Source organism: Salmo salar, chromosome ssa23 (genome assembly GCF_905237065.1).
Source record: "Salmo salar chromosome ssa23, Ssal_v3.1, whole genome shotgun sequence".
Taxonomy (NCBI): domain Eukaryota; kingdom Metazoa; phylum Chordata; class Actinopteri; order Salmoniformes; family Salmonidae; genus Salmo; species Salmo salar.
This window is the reverse complement of record NC_059464.1, coordinates 8905761-8918793: the sequence shown is the minus strand read 5'-3', so window position 1 is coordinate 8918793 and position 13033 is coordinate 8905761. Positions and strand designations below refer to the sequence as shown.

General features: G+C 45.6%; 1 pseudogene; it reads right to left on the bottom strand.

Moving 5' to 3' along the window:
- Nucleotides 1-1987: 1987 nt before the first annotated feature.
- Nucleotides 1988-13033, bottom strand: part of LOC106583988 (cysteine protease ATG4C-like) — a 32604-nt pseudogene continuing 21558 nt past the window's right edge.

The following is a 13033-nucleotide window of genomic DNA, read 5'->3' as shown; positions in this document are numbered from 1 at the left end:
CTGTCATGCTAAGCATTCAAAATGTAACGAGTACTTTTGAGTGTCAAGGAAAATGTATGGAGTAAAAAGTACAATACCGTAATTAAACATCTCCACATTACAAATGCAATGTTTAATTGCACTGTAAGATAAAATGCTAGGTTGCACTGTAAGGATCTGGGGGTTTAAGAAGGCTAATCTCAAACATCTACAGTACAGAGCAATGTAACATGGTTGGATTTTTCATGGTTGGATTTATTTAAACACATCTTCACCCAAACACATTGTGTCACTATGAAAGCTCTAGCTCTAGCCTACAGAGACACCGTCACAGCTCTAGTCCCAAGAATTTGTGTGCTGCCGATTCCGCCAAAAGCCTGCTTCATTCCAATCCCGTTCCTGCGCACTGGAAGATGCGTCGCCCAAGGGCTGTGTGACCAGCAACACAAGCCATTTCCTCCCCTGAATGACACCAAAATAAAATCTTTATTGAGTGTCCATCTGTGAGCTCCAAACTCTGGGACAGAAGGAGGCCTCATGGATTCCCTTCCCTTTCATGTGAGTAATGTGCTCGGCTGGGCAAATTAGATTTTCAAGAATCCGCAATGTCAATGACACTATTGGCAGCTGTGTCTGTGTTAATTAAACAGGAGGGCATGGTTAGGATAGTTAGAGTGTGTGTGTGTGTGTGTGATATTTGTTAGTGTGGTTGGGGGGGTTAGAGTGTGTTTATGTGTGCGGCTTTGTACAATGCATTTCCCCTGAGCCCATCCATGACTCACTAATCAAATATTCATACATCCCTGTAAGTACAAGGTGAACATAGCAGACCCTTACAGCACACAGCAGCCATCCCTGTGCCTCCTAGCACAACACACTCTTTCATGTTCACTTGGGGCCTGACAAAAATCCCCAAATCCTGATCCCCCATAACATTCCCCCTCCCATCACATTCCTCTCCACAGCAACCCCCCCCCCCACAGACTATCCACCACACCAAAATGCAGAAACATTGCCGCATATTTAATGGCTTGATGCACAGTTCTCTGGCCGGTTGGCCTTAAAAACAGCCTTGTTATGTATGAACATACTGATCTGACACTTCCTGTAAGTGATGCCATTATGTCCTCTACCAGCTCAAATAAGGCTGTAAAACATCCGGCCGTGATTCAGATTCCCGTAGGGCGGCGCAAAATTGGCCCAGTGTCGTCCGGGTTTGGCCGGGGTAGGCGTCATTGTAAATGAGAATTTGTTCTTAACCGACTTGCCGAGTTAAATTAAAATGTTTCGAATAATAAAAACCCAATCAAATGTATTTGTCACATGCTTCGTAAACAACAATGCAGAGAGAAAAAAAGAGAGAGAAAAAAAAAGAGAGAAATAATAACACAAGGAATAAATCCGTAATAAGTAACGATAACTTGGCGGGTACCAGTACCGTGTCGATGTGCTGGGGCTCTCTGGTTTCTCACTGAATGGACATGTGAACAGATCCCTGAACTGGGACCCCCGAGCCCAATGCCAAGCTCCTGATAATACAAGAGTTTGTATTGTACATGACAATATGTAGAGCAACAGAAATATTACCCATGGCAACAGTGCGTCGTTGCACACAGCAATATTTTATTTTCCTCTACAGGCGGACACAATCCCAGCCTGTGTCACAGGGTCACATTTTCCCGCCGGCTGGTTAATGGGCTGTAGAGATGGTTAGCACGTACGATTAGTTTTAATCTAGTACATTTGACTGGGTAACAAACAGGGTTGAATACATTTCAACACATGTCAAGTTTTGTATTTTTCATTGCAAGATGAGACAAAACCCCCAAAAATCTCTCTCTTTAATGCTTTTAAAACGTGTAAAGAGGTGCAGGGATCAGACGAGAAATTCTAAAAAGATTTTATGACTTTATTCTACTTTGCTGCACAGCAGTGTGAGAATCAATATTGTGATAAAGAGACACATTTTGTAAACATTTGGCAACACTGGTAGAATTTAGCTGTCTTTATAGATTTACAGTTGAGGGGCTGATCTTGAAACAGTCCAACATTATCGTACAACATTTCAATTATATTCAACCTTATCTTCAACCCACATAAAAAAAATGGTGTACTCTACAAATGTCTGTCACCATTTGAACAAGATGATTCAATTATTACAATGCAGTTAGTATGTGAGTATAGTGTATATGAAGTTTGTAACTAGTGCAATTATAATGAAAGTGCAAGGAGAAGCAAGGCGTTGTACCCGTCACCTCTATAGATGTGTTTGACTGTGACATTGACAAACCTTCCATTTAGACTAATTTAATTTGCTTTGAAATGAAAAAAGAAAAGTCATGAACCAAAGTACCTTTTCAAGGACAATAATCAGAAATGCTCAAATAACCTACCTAAGAAAATGCTAAACATCTTGAAATGATTTGGCAACATAATACTTTTCCTCCTAAGGTAAATGTGATAACAACCTAGAACATATTTTACCAATCCAAACCTCCAGTACTTTCTCAGTATCGCTAAAAACAAACTATAGTATGTGAATGGCACTCTCCTATACAAGCACTTTACCAGGATATATGGCCCAGTTCTAGAACCACAGAGATATCCTTCCTCATACACGTCCTCTGATAATCCCCGTTGGCGGCTTCTGTAGTGCCGCACTGATTTCCTTAAAAGGTAAATGTGTGTTATATTTGGCTGAGAGTCACTCTTCCAATAAGCCAAGGCACCCGATTCTCCATCAGTATCGATAAGGTACAATGTATAAGATTCAGTACAGCGCATAACCCCCAGTACAATTTCATGTCCATAATACAGACTCCTGGTATGTTTGATTACATTTGAGCAGTCAAAACTAACAGCAACTATCTACAGTACAGGATAACTATTTGAATGTTTTTAAGTTTAGCTAATTAAGCCATGAATGCTGGTGTGAGAAATTAAATAAATACATTTAAGTGTCTGAAAAAATTGCGGAATAGCTAGCAGATCCATAGGGTATAGGGAGTGTCTGAGATGGGGTCTTGAGAGGTCCAGTTTGACGAGTCCTGGCCTTGGATAAGCCTGTTTCAGTCTGTCTGGTAAAGTGACTTCGCCAGCCATTGAAAAGTCTCTGATCATGACCTTTGCCCTTGGCGTCGGCCTTCAGAGCAGCACAAAGTCTCCAGCAGTGGCAACCGCTGTCCGTGGGTTGTGGATGAAGGGCCATTCCCTTTTCTCCGGGGTTAATGCTGCCGAAAGGTCGTAATCTCTTCCGTGACCTTGCATGAAAGTGAATGCTGGGTATTTGTCCTTCACTGATGGCTGAAACACCTGATTCATAAACAAAAACACAGCATACAATAATGATACACGAAAGTCAGGAAAGTTTCATGAAGTATCCAAAGAAGCCCACCTGAGAGCTGGAGAGCAGGGAGAGGAAACGGGAAACCTGCCTCAGATTCACAGCTAAATGGTGCCACCTGGTGTCAAGTTAATTTTATGTACAGAAGCAATATGGACACAGAGCAGATTTTATCAACAGTTAACGCCTATACTCACCGTGTGGCCCTGTGCAGACGCGCCAAAAATCATGGCGTTATGCCAAAAATCCAATTGCGCTATTTACTGTCTTGACTCTATGATAAAAGTTCTGTCACACTTACAGCCATTCTCACATCTCACTCCCTAACTATGCTTTCAATGGGATATGCATTTTATTTCATTACAAACTAATAGGATTCTGACCAAATAGTAAAGCCTTTAGTTCACCCACCTTGGACAGTTCTTGGCTGATTCTCTCATAGTCCTGGGCACTTCTAGAGTAGAAGCCTATGGTACAACTAGGATCCATCTGACTGAAAGGCATCTTCTTTGGCGACGGGCAATAATACGACTAGAAACACAAAATGACAAAGAAAATCCTGTGTCAAATGGACAGCAATGTGTTATTGCTGGTAATATTAAACATCTATGATTGAATTGCTTGTTAGTGCAGTAAAGTATCAAAGATATAAGTGCGAAACTAAAAGGACATATTATGAAGATAAAATGTTATGTTTTATGAACGCAATGCAGTTGTAATTAATCTTGTCACACTCACAGACTGGTGAAAATAAAAGTCTAGCTGTTTCTGATCTCTTGTCACATTGTGTGCTGCACCCTTTGACCAAGCATCAGTAGAAGTTCCAATGCAGTAGTCTAATACACTATGATAAATGCATGTTTTATGTGTACCAGTGCTGAAATATTCAGGATCATAGTAGCTGAGCTCCTTATATTCCACATGCTGTATTTCTCCACTGCAGCAGCCTCACATGTCTGAACAGCAAATAAATCAGCAGCCAGAGACTCAGTAATTGCGCATAGGCTGCTTTAGGATTCATATCCTTAAGTACTAACAGAAACTATTAAATTCACATTACTGAGCCCCAGTCAGCTCAGTGTAATTTCCCATTACCTGCAGAGGGAAACGGCTCGTGCTGACATCCACAAAAGACTGACAGTAATGAGGGTCCATGTAAATCAAGCTGTCATCTACAAGGACAAAACAAAAGACAAGTTATTCAAAAAACATCTGATTATTACAAACACTACCACGCCAACGACACATTACTTCCCTCCACTTTATATGCAGAGTAGCTCAAAGTCATTCCGCTAGGCTACTGTTAGCCTTCTTACAGTCAAATATGCCTCTTGTTTTTTAATATCGACCAGGGTGGATTAAACTCTGCATAATCAAATGTCGTTGTGCAAGCACATTTTTTACCCCCGGCCACGGAAAGGAGGCTGTCATTGAATTTTTGTGTAGGGCAATTACTTTTACAAACACACAATTATATTCAGCTATTTGCATATGATGTATGTGGGCTGGAGTTGCGTTTTGGCAGCGAGAATGTATTGCTTGTCATTTAGACATAATCCGGCACTGTATTTCAAATTGGTAAAATGTAAATGCATAAATATTGACTGCCAAAATGTACAACTGAAGGTTCCTCCTGGCCGCTGAAGGTGATGGAGAGTCGCTCACTTTGGGCCCCACTGGATAGATGAGGATGAGATGATATGCATAATGCCTCCTATGGAAATCAATTACGAACACAACTTGGGAGGTTTACCCCTCATGATAAATGAGCCAGGCTTTGATGGTCAGAGAAAAATAAAATAAGCGCTGTTTCACACACACTCCTCTCATATCCAGTCCTCTACGGTCTTCTCCTCACGTACACAAATGCATGAACTTACTTTGCCTCTTTATACAGAGAGGAGAAAGGACATTATGCTAAATGATCTCCACTTCCCTCTCTCTAGTCCTTTGCCTGGTGAAACACTAACCTTAAAAGCCCATGAAGTAGCAGGCCTCTTTGGACTTCCTCTCGATGATGCCGATACAGTGCTCCAAACTCAATATGCACTGAGGAGGATGGAGACCAGGGGACAAACAGTCAAATGGGTCGTTCCACCAACTGGGTGCCTTTTGAGTAGTGTAACTTAATAATAAAAAATAAAAAATGAAGTTTGATTTCACTTAATTTTACAATTTTTTTCCCTCAAAAAATGTATTCCCATCTCACAAAACAAATGACTACAGTAAGTGTCAAACAAAGTAACAGGATTGACTATAACGGGGTTGACTGTGACAAGTGTCACGTTGAATAGGAGACAGGCGCAATACGAAACAGGATTTTTTATTTCTCTACCCAAAATAGAGTATGACATGAACATGATGGGGATGAAGCCCAAAACAAACATATATATCTATATCACAGGGCAGTAATCCAAACAAAGCACAAGGTGTAAATCTCTAATAAATACACGGGACGACTCCCGTAATAACAAGTGCACACTAACAAGGTAACACGAAAGCCGATACAACAGAGCACAGGTACTCACAAGACCAACGGACATGGAACAATAATCAACAAGGACAATGGGAAACACAGGGCACATATATACACATACTAATCAGGGGGAAATGGGAACCAGGTGTGCGTAATGAGACAAGACAGTTCGGGGTTGGTGGTAATGATCCAGTTCAGTGATGCCTAGGAGGCCGGTGACGTAGACCTCTGGAGCTGGTGAACGGAATGAGCAGCAGTATGGGGGAATCCAGCCTCTGGGACGACAACAGGGACGCTGTGTGGGTCGGTCAGGGCACCGACGGTGAAAATCCCTGATCAGCGAAGCGTCCAGGATGTTCACCTCAGAAACCCAGCACCGCTCCTCTGGGCCGTACCCCTCCCAGTCGATGAGGTACTGTAGACGCCCCGCCCTATGCCTCGATTCCAGGACTTCACGGACTGAGTGTGCCGGACCTCCCTCAATGTCCAGAGGAGGAGGCGGGGCGTCACTGGGTCCAGCCTCAGCGAGGGGACCAGGCACCACTGGCCTGAGGAGAGACATGAAAAGTTGGGTTAATGCGGTAATCAGCAGGGAGTTGCAAACGGTAAGTTACCTCATTAACCCTCTTTAAACGGCCCCACAAACCGCGGGCTCAGCTTCCGGCAGGGCAGGCGGAGGGGCAGGGTCCAGGTGGAGAGCCAGACCCGGTTGCCTGGAAAGAAAACAGGCACCTCACTGCGGTGGCGGTCGGCCTGATGCTTTGTGATGACGCACAGCCCGCTGGAGATGAGTATGCGCTGCGTTCCAGATCTCCTCAGCCCGCTGAAACCACTCGTCCACCGCAGGGGCCTCAGTCTGGCTCAGATGCCAAGGTGCCAGGGCCGGCTGATACCCCAACTCACTGGAAAGGAGTGAGGTTAGTGGAGGAGTGATGAAGGGAATTCTGCACGTACTCAGCCCAAGGTAGAAAATCTGCCCACTCTGACAGTAACACCTCAGGAACCTGCCCACTTCCTGATTGACCCTCTCCACCTGCCCATTAGCTTGAGGACGGTACCAGGAGGTGAGACTGACCGTGACCCCCAGGCATTCCATGAGCGCCTTCCATACGCGTGAGGTGAACTGAGGGCCACGGTCTGACACAATGTATTCCGGGATCCCGTAGTGCCGGAAGACGTGCGTAAAAAGAGAATCGGCGGTTTGCATGGCCGACGGGAGTCCAGACAGAGGAAGGAGATGACAAGCTTTGGAAAACTGGTCCATTAACGAAGAGAACGGTGGTGTTCCCCTGGAAGTGGGGAAGGTCAGTGAGAAAGTCCACCAAGAGGTGAGACCAGGGTCGTTGTGGAACCAGCAGTGGAAGGAGCTTTCCATAAGGGAGGTGTCTGGGTGTCTTAGATTGGGCACAGATGGAGCAGGAAGAGACGTAAACCCGGACATCCCTAGCCAAGGTGGGCCACCAGTACTTCTTAGTCAGGCAGGCGATGGTACGGCCTATCCCAGGGTGACCCGACACAGGCGCCGTGTGCACCCAGGTAAGGAGGTGGTCCTGCACACCTGTGGGCACATAGGCGCAGTTCTCTGGTCACTGTGCAGGTGTGGGTTCCATATGCAGGGCCTGCCGTATGTCGGCGTCCAAATCCCACACCACTGGCACGAGATACGGAACGGAGGGATGATGGGTGTCTCCTCTCCCTTCCTCTCCTCTGCGTCATAGAGGCGAGTCAGGGCGTCCGCCTTCACGTTCTTCGAGTCTGGTCTATAGGAAAGCGTGAATTGGAACCTGGCAAAGAATAGAGCCCACCTGGCCTGTCTAGGGTTTAGTTTCTTCGCTGTCCTGATGTACTCCAGGTTGCGGTGGTCTGTCCACACCAGGAAAGGGTGTTTGGACCCCTCCAACCAGTGCCTCCACGCCTTCAGACCCTTCTTGAGCGCCAAGAGTTCCCGGTCCCCTACGTCGTAGTTCCTCTGGGCGGGGCTTAGCTGCTTGCAGTAGAAGGTGCAGGGCCACAGCTTTGGAGGGGTTCCGGGCCATTGGGACAGCACTGCCCCGACTTCTACCTCGGAGGCATCCACCTCGACAAAGAAGGGGAGTGAGGGATCGGGATGTGTCAGCACAAGAGCAGTGGTGAAGCGTGCCTTCAATGTCTCAAACGCCCTCTCCTCCTCCACCATCCAACAAAGCCGTTGGGAACCTCCTCTCAGCAGGGAGGTAAGAGGCGCGACCACCAGGCTGAACGCCGGAAATAGTTGGCCAACCACAGGAATCGCTGGACTGCTTCACTGAGTTGAAGATGGGCCATGACCTGACTGCGCTGAAGTGTTGCTCCTCCATCTCCACCCCCTCCGTGGATATGAGGTAGCCCAAAACGGACACAGACCGCTGGAAGAGCATTTTTTTCTTGTTTAACATATAGATGATGCTCCAACAGTCTTCCCAGCATGGAACTGACCAAGGAGACATGCTGGGCGCTGTCAGCAGAATATACCAAAATGTTGTATATATAAACCACAACGCTGAACTTAATGGTGGCTTTATTCAGTGTTTGATAATCAATGCAGGGGCACAGTCCCCCATCTTTCTTATTAACAAAAAATAAGCTTGAGGAGGCTGGTGACGTAGAGGGGCAGATAAAACCCTGCTGGAGGCTCTACTGTACGTAGGTCTCCATGGCCTCGGGCTACGCATAGGAGAGGGGGTAGACATGTCCTCTCGGGAGGGCTGCATCACACAGCAGGTCAATGGCACAGTCCCAGGGGCGATGAGGAGGCAGGCGTGTAGCCTGGGTCTTAGAGAAAACCCGGTGCACATCCTGGTATTCCTCCGGTAAATCCACTTGAGGGGCGTGGTCTGGACTTTCCACCGTAGTGGTGTTGACAGACACCGCGAGACACCACCCCTGGGTTGAAGCAGGGGAATTCCCTGGCTTGTCACCTCCTCACCTATTAGTGGACAGAGGGCAGGTTGGGGAGAAATTACCCTTTTCAAACGTGCAGAGCCCCCTCCATCGGCTCTGGCCATGGAGCAGGTATAGCCATGGGCTCCGGATTCCGTGCAGGTCTTCGTCGGGACCGCTGGAGGTTGTCCAAACAGATTGCCATGCTGATGAGCTGGTCGAGTGACAGGTTGTCATCACTGCAGGCTAACTCCATCTGTACCTCCTCTCGCAGTCCGCTGCGGAAAACGGGGATCAAAGCCGACTCGTTCCATCCGGAACTCCAGGGCGAACTCCGAGGCGGTCCTAGATCCCTGGCGTAGTTGGAGTAAGCACTCACCTCCCTCTCGGCCCTCCACAGGATGATCAAACATCGAAGGGAAGAGGGTGAAGCGCTCGTAGGACTCAACGTTGGGCCCACCCATTTCCCAGACCGCGGCACCCCAGTCCAGGGCCCGTCGGTCAGTGCCGAGATGACGGTGGCAACCATGTCTCTCCCAGAGACAGCCTCGGTGTAGCGAGCGAGGTACAGGTCACATTGCAGAAGGAATCCCTTGCATCTCACTGGCGCTGTCAAAGCGCTCCAGGAGGGACAGGGGTATTCCGCGGACCGGCTCAGATGAGACGGAGGCAGGTAGTGGTGGTGTGGCGGCTGGTGCTGGAACCAGTGCTGGAGACTGGATGGACTGCACATTCCCCTCCAAAAGCAGGATGGTTGCCAGTCCACTGTAATGATCCAGTTCAGTGACGCGTAAAAGGCCGGTGACGTAGACCTCCGGAGCTGGTGAACGGAATGAGAAGCAGTACTGGGAAAATCGGTGATAACAAGGTTGACAATTTCATCTTTAAACAGACATAAATCCCCTTGTGACAGGTAGAATGGAAGCTTGTTGTGTGAAACAGGGAGGAGCAGTTGAAAATAACCTTCACAAAAAAAATGTGTAATGATAAAAAATTCTAGCCTGTCTATCTATGGGTAGCAGGGTTGACGTGTTATGTTCGACCTGCTAACTTTTTCACAAAAACAACACGGCCAAAAATAGTACAAAAAGCTCAACTGCTGTTAAACTATGGTTTGACTCTTAGATGTTCAATGATTGTTTCAGGGTATCTGCAGGTTCCATGAAGTTGAATGTAATACATTTTTAATGCCACTTGGAAGGAAACTAAATACCAATTTAGAGGTCTGCGCTAGAGGTTGACACGGGAGTTACAATTCATCCCTGTCCTATCTTGTCCTGTCAATTTTTTTCCCATACTGTCCAGATCCCGCAACAGTTCTATAACCCCAGATCTGTCGGCCCTCCACAGGATGATCAAACATTGAGTGGAAGAGGAGGGTGAAGCGCTTATAGGACTCGACCTTGGCACCCCAGTCCAGAGCCCGTCCGGTCAGTGCCGAGGTGACGGTGGCAACCCTGTCTCTCTCTCTCTGTCCAGATCCCGCAACAGTTCCATAACCCCGTCATCTATAATCTGTCCCAAGGGCCGGATTAAGAAATCATAGCCTTTTAAAATCACATTTAATGCAATTCTACATCATTTACATGACAGAAGACCTTAGCTGGGCCTCCCAAGGGGCACAGTGGTCTAAGGCACTGCATCGCAGTGCTAGCTGTGCCACTAGAGATCCTGGTTCAAGTCCAGGCTCTTTTGCAGCTGGCCGCAACCGGGAGACCCATGGGGCGGCGCACAATTGACAAAGCATCGTCCGGGTTAGAGGAGGGTTTAGCCGGCAGGGATGTTCGCGGGCGAGAGACTCCTGTGACGGGCCAGGTGCAATGCACGCTGACAGGTTGCCAGGTGTACGTGTGTCCTCCGACACATTGGTGCCGCTGGCTTCTGGGTTTAGCGGGCATTGTGTCAAGAAGCAGTGGGTGGGTTGTGTTTCGGAGGACGCACAGCTCTCGACCTTCGCCTCTCCCGAGTCCGTACGGGAGTTGCAGCGATGGGACAAGACTGTAACTACCAATTGGATACCACGAAGTGGGGGAGAAAAAGTGGTAAAAAAAAGAAATAATAAGACATTAGATTCATCTTTTTTAATAACACATAAATGACCAAAATGAGTGTCTACAGGTCAATCTGGTCTTGAATTCAAACAAACAACAGACCAGGCCAATGGTCTGTTGACCAGGCCAATGGTCCAATGGCCAACAGACCAGGCCAGAATGTACAATATTAGAAGGAAATATATATATACTGAAGAAAAATATAAACATAACATGCAACAATTTAAACCATTTTACAGTTCATGTAAGGAAATGAGTCAATTGAAATAAATGTATTAGGCCCTAATCTATGGATTTCACATGAATGGGCAGGGGCGCAGCCATGAGTGGGCATAGGCCCATCCAATTGTGAGCCAGGCCCACCCACTGGGGAGCTAGGTCCAGCCAATCAGAATGTGTTTTTCCCCACGAAAGGGCTTTATTACAGACAGAAATAAATACTCCTCAGAAATACTCCTCAAACACAGATTCAACCACAAAGACCAGGGAGGTTTTCCAAAGCCTTGCAAAGAAGGGCACCGATTGGTAGTTGGGTAAAAATAAAAAAGCAGACATTGAATATCCATTTGAGCATGAAGTTATTCATTACACTTTAGATGGTGTATCAATACATCCGGTCACTACAAAGATACATACTTCCTTCCTACTAACTCAGTTACTGGAGAGAAATTAAACCGCTCAGGGATTTCACCATGAGGCCAATTTGATGGCTGTAATAGTAGAAAACTGAGGATAGATCAACAACATTGTAGTTACTCCACAATACTAACCTAAATGACAAAGTGAAAAGGAGGAAGCCTGTAACAGAATACAAATATTCCAAAACATGCATCCTGTTGCAATAAGGCACAAAAGTAATAATGCAAAAAATGTAGGAAATGTTATGTTTGGGGCAAATCCAATACAACATATTACTGAGTTCTACTCTTCATATTTTCAAGCATAGTGGTGGCTATATCATGTTATGGTTATGCTTGTAATCATTGAGGACTCTTTGACAGAGCTTGAAGAATTTTGATGAGAAAAAAGACTCACAGCTAAAACGCTGCCAAAGGTGCTTCTACAAAGTATTGACACAGGGGTGTGAATACATTTGTAAATGAGATATTTCAATAAATGTGCAAAAAAATCTAAAAACATGTTTTCACTTTGTCATTATGTTGTGTGTAGATGGGTGAGAGAAAAATATATTGAATCCATTTTGAAATCAGACCGTAACACAACAAAATGTGGAATAAGTCAAGGGGTATGAATACTTTCTGAAGGCACTGTATATCATAGGCTACAGTAGGCTACTAAATATAATTTCCAGTAGCACTACGAGTCACCTAATAATGAAGATGAAGCCATAGGCTACTCACGTGATGGCCGATGCGCTCATCATGGCATTAGCCTACCTCAAGATGAGCTACTTTGAGAAACAGTGCTGCTGCAGTTAGCTAAGAGTTGTTGAGAAAAAACAAATATATTGGTTCTACAGACAGATTAGTCTTCTCTTTTCAGCAGTAGGCATTTGCTTTCAAAACTGTACGTTTTTCACGTGATTGCATTTCGAAATCTGCAAAAGTCAAACCAACAGCCGCAACAAACCATAGAAATATAATCCATAGATGGCTATTCCCATTCAAGTCTGGAATAGCATCCATTGCTAGTGTACCAACGAATTTAATTGTCATATCGCCAGTGTAAGATGTTACAAAACCCTTCTATGGATTATATGTCTATGGCCACAATGCAACAAATAAAGGAAACTTGAGTTAATGAGGAATACAAAGTACATGTTACAGTATGGTGTGCATTTTGCTGGCGTCATTTAGGTCCACTTGTAGATTCTATGCCAAGGCGCATTGAAGCTGTTCTGGCAGCTAGCGTCCCACCTGGCCAACATCCGGTGAAATTGCAGAGTGCAAAATTCAAAATATAAAATTCGTAATATTAAAAATGTATGAAAATACAAGTGTCTTACATAATTTAAAAGCTTAACTTCTTGTTAATCCAGCCGCTTTGTCAGATTTCAAAAAGGCTTTACGGTGAATGCACACCATACGATTATCTGAGGACAGCGCCACGTGTACAAAAGCATTACAAACATTTTCCAACCAAGCAGAGGCGTCAGGAAAGTCAGAAATAGCGATAAAATAAATCACGTACCTTTGAAGATCTTCCTCTGGTTGCAATCACAAGGGTCCCAGCTACATAACAAATGGTCCTTTTGTTCGATAAAGTCCTTCTTTATATCCCAGAAATGTCAGTTTAGTTGGCGCGCTTGACTCAGTAATCCACCGG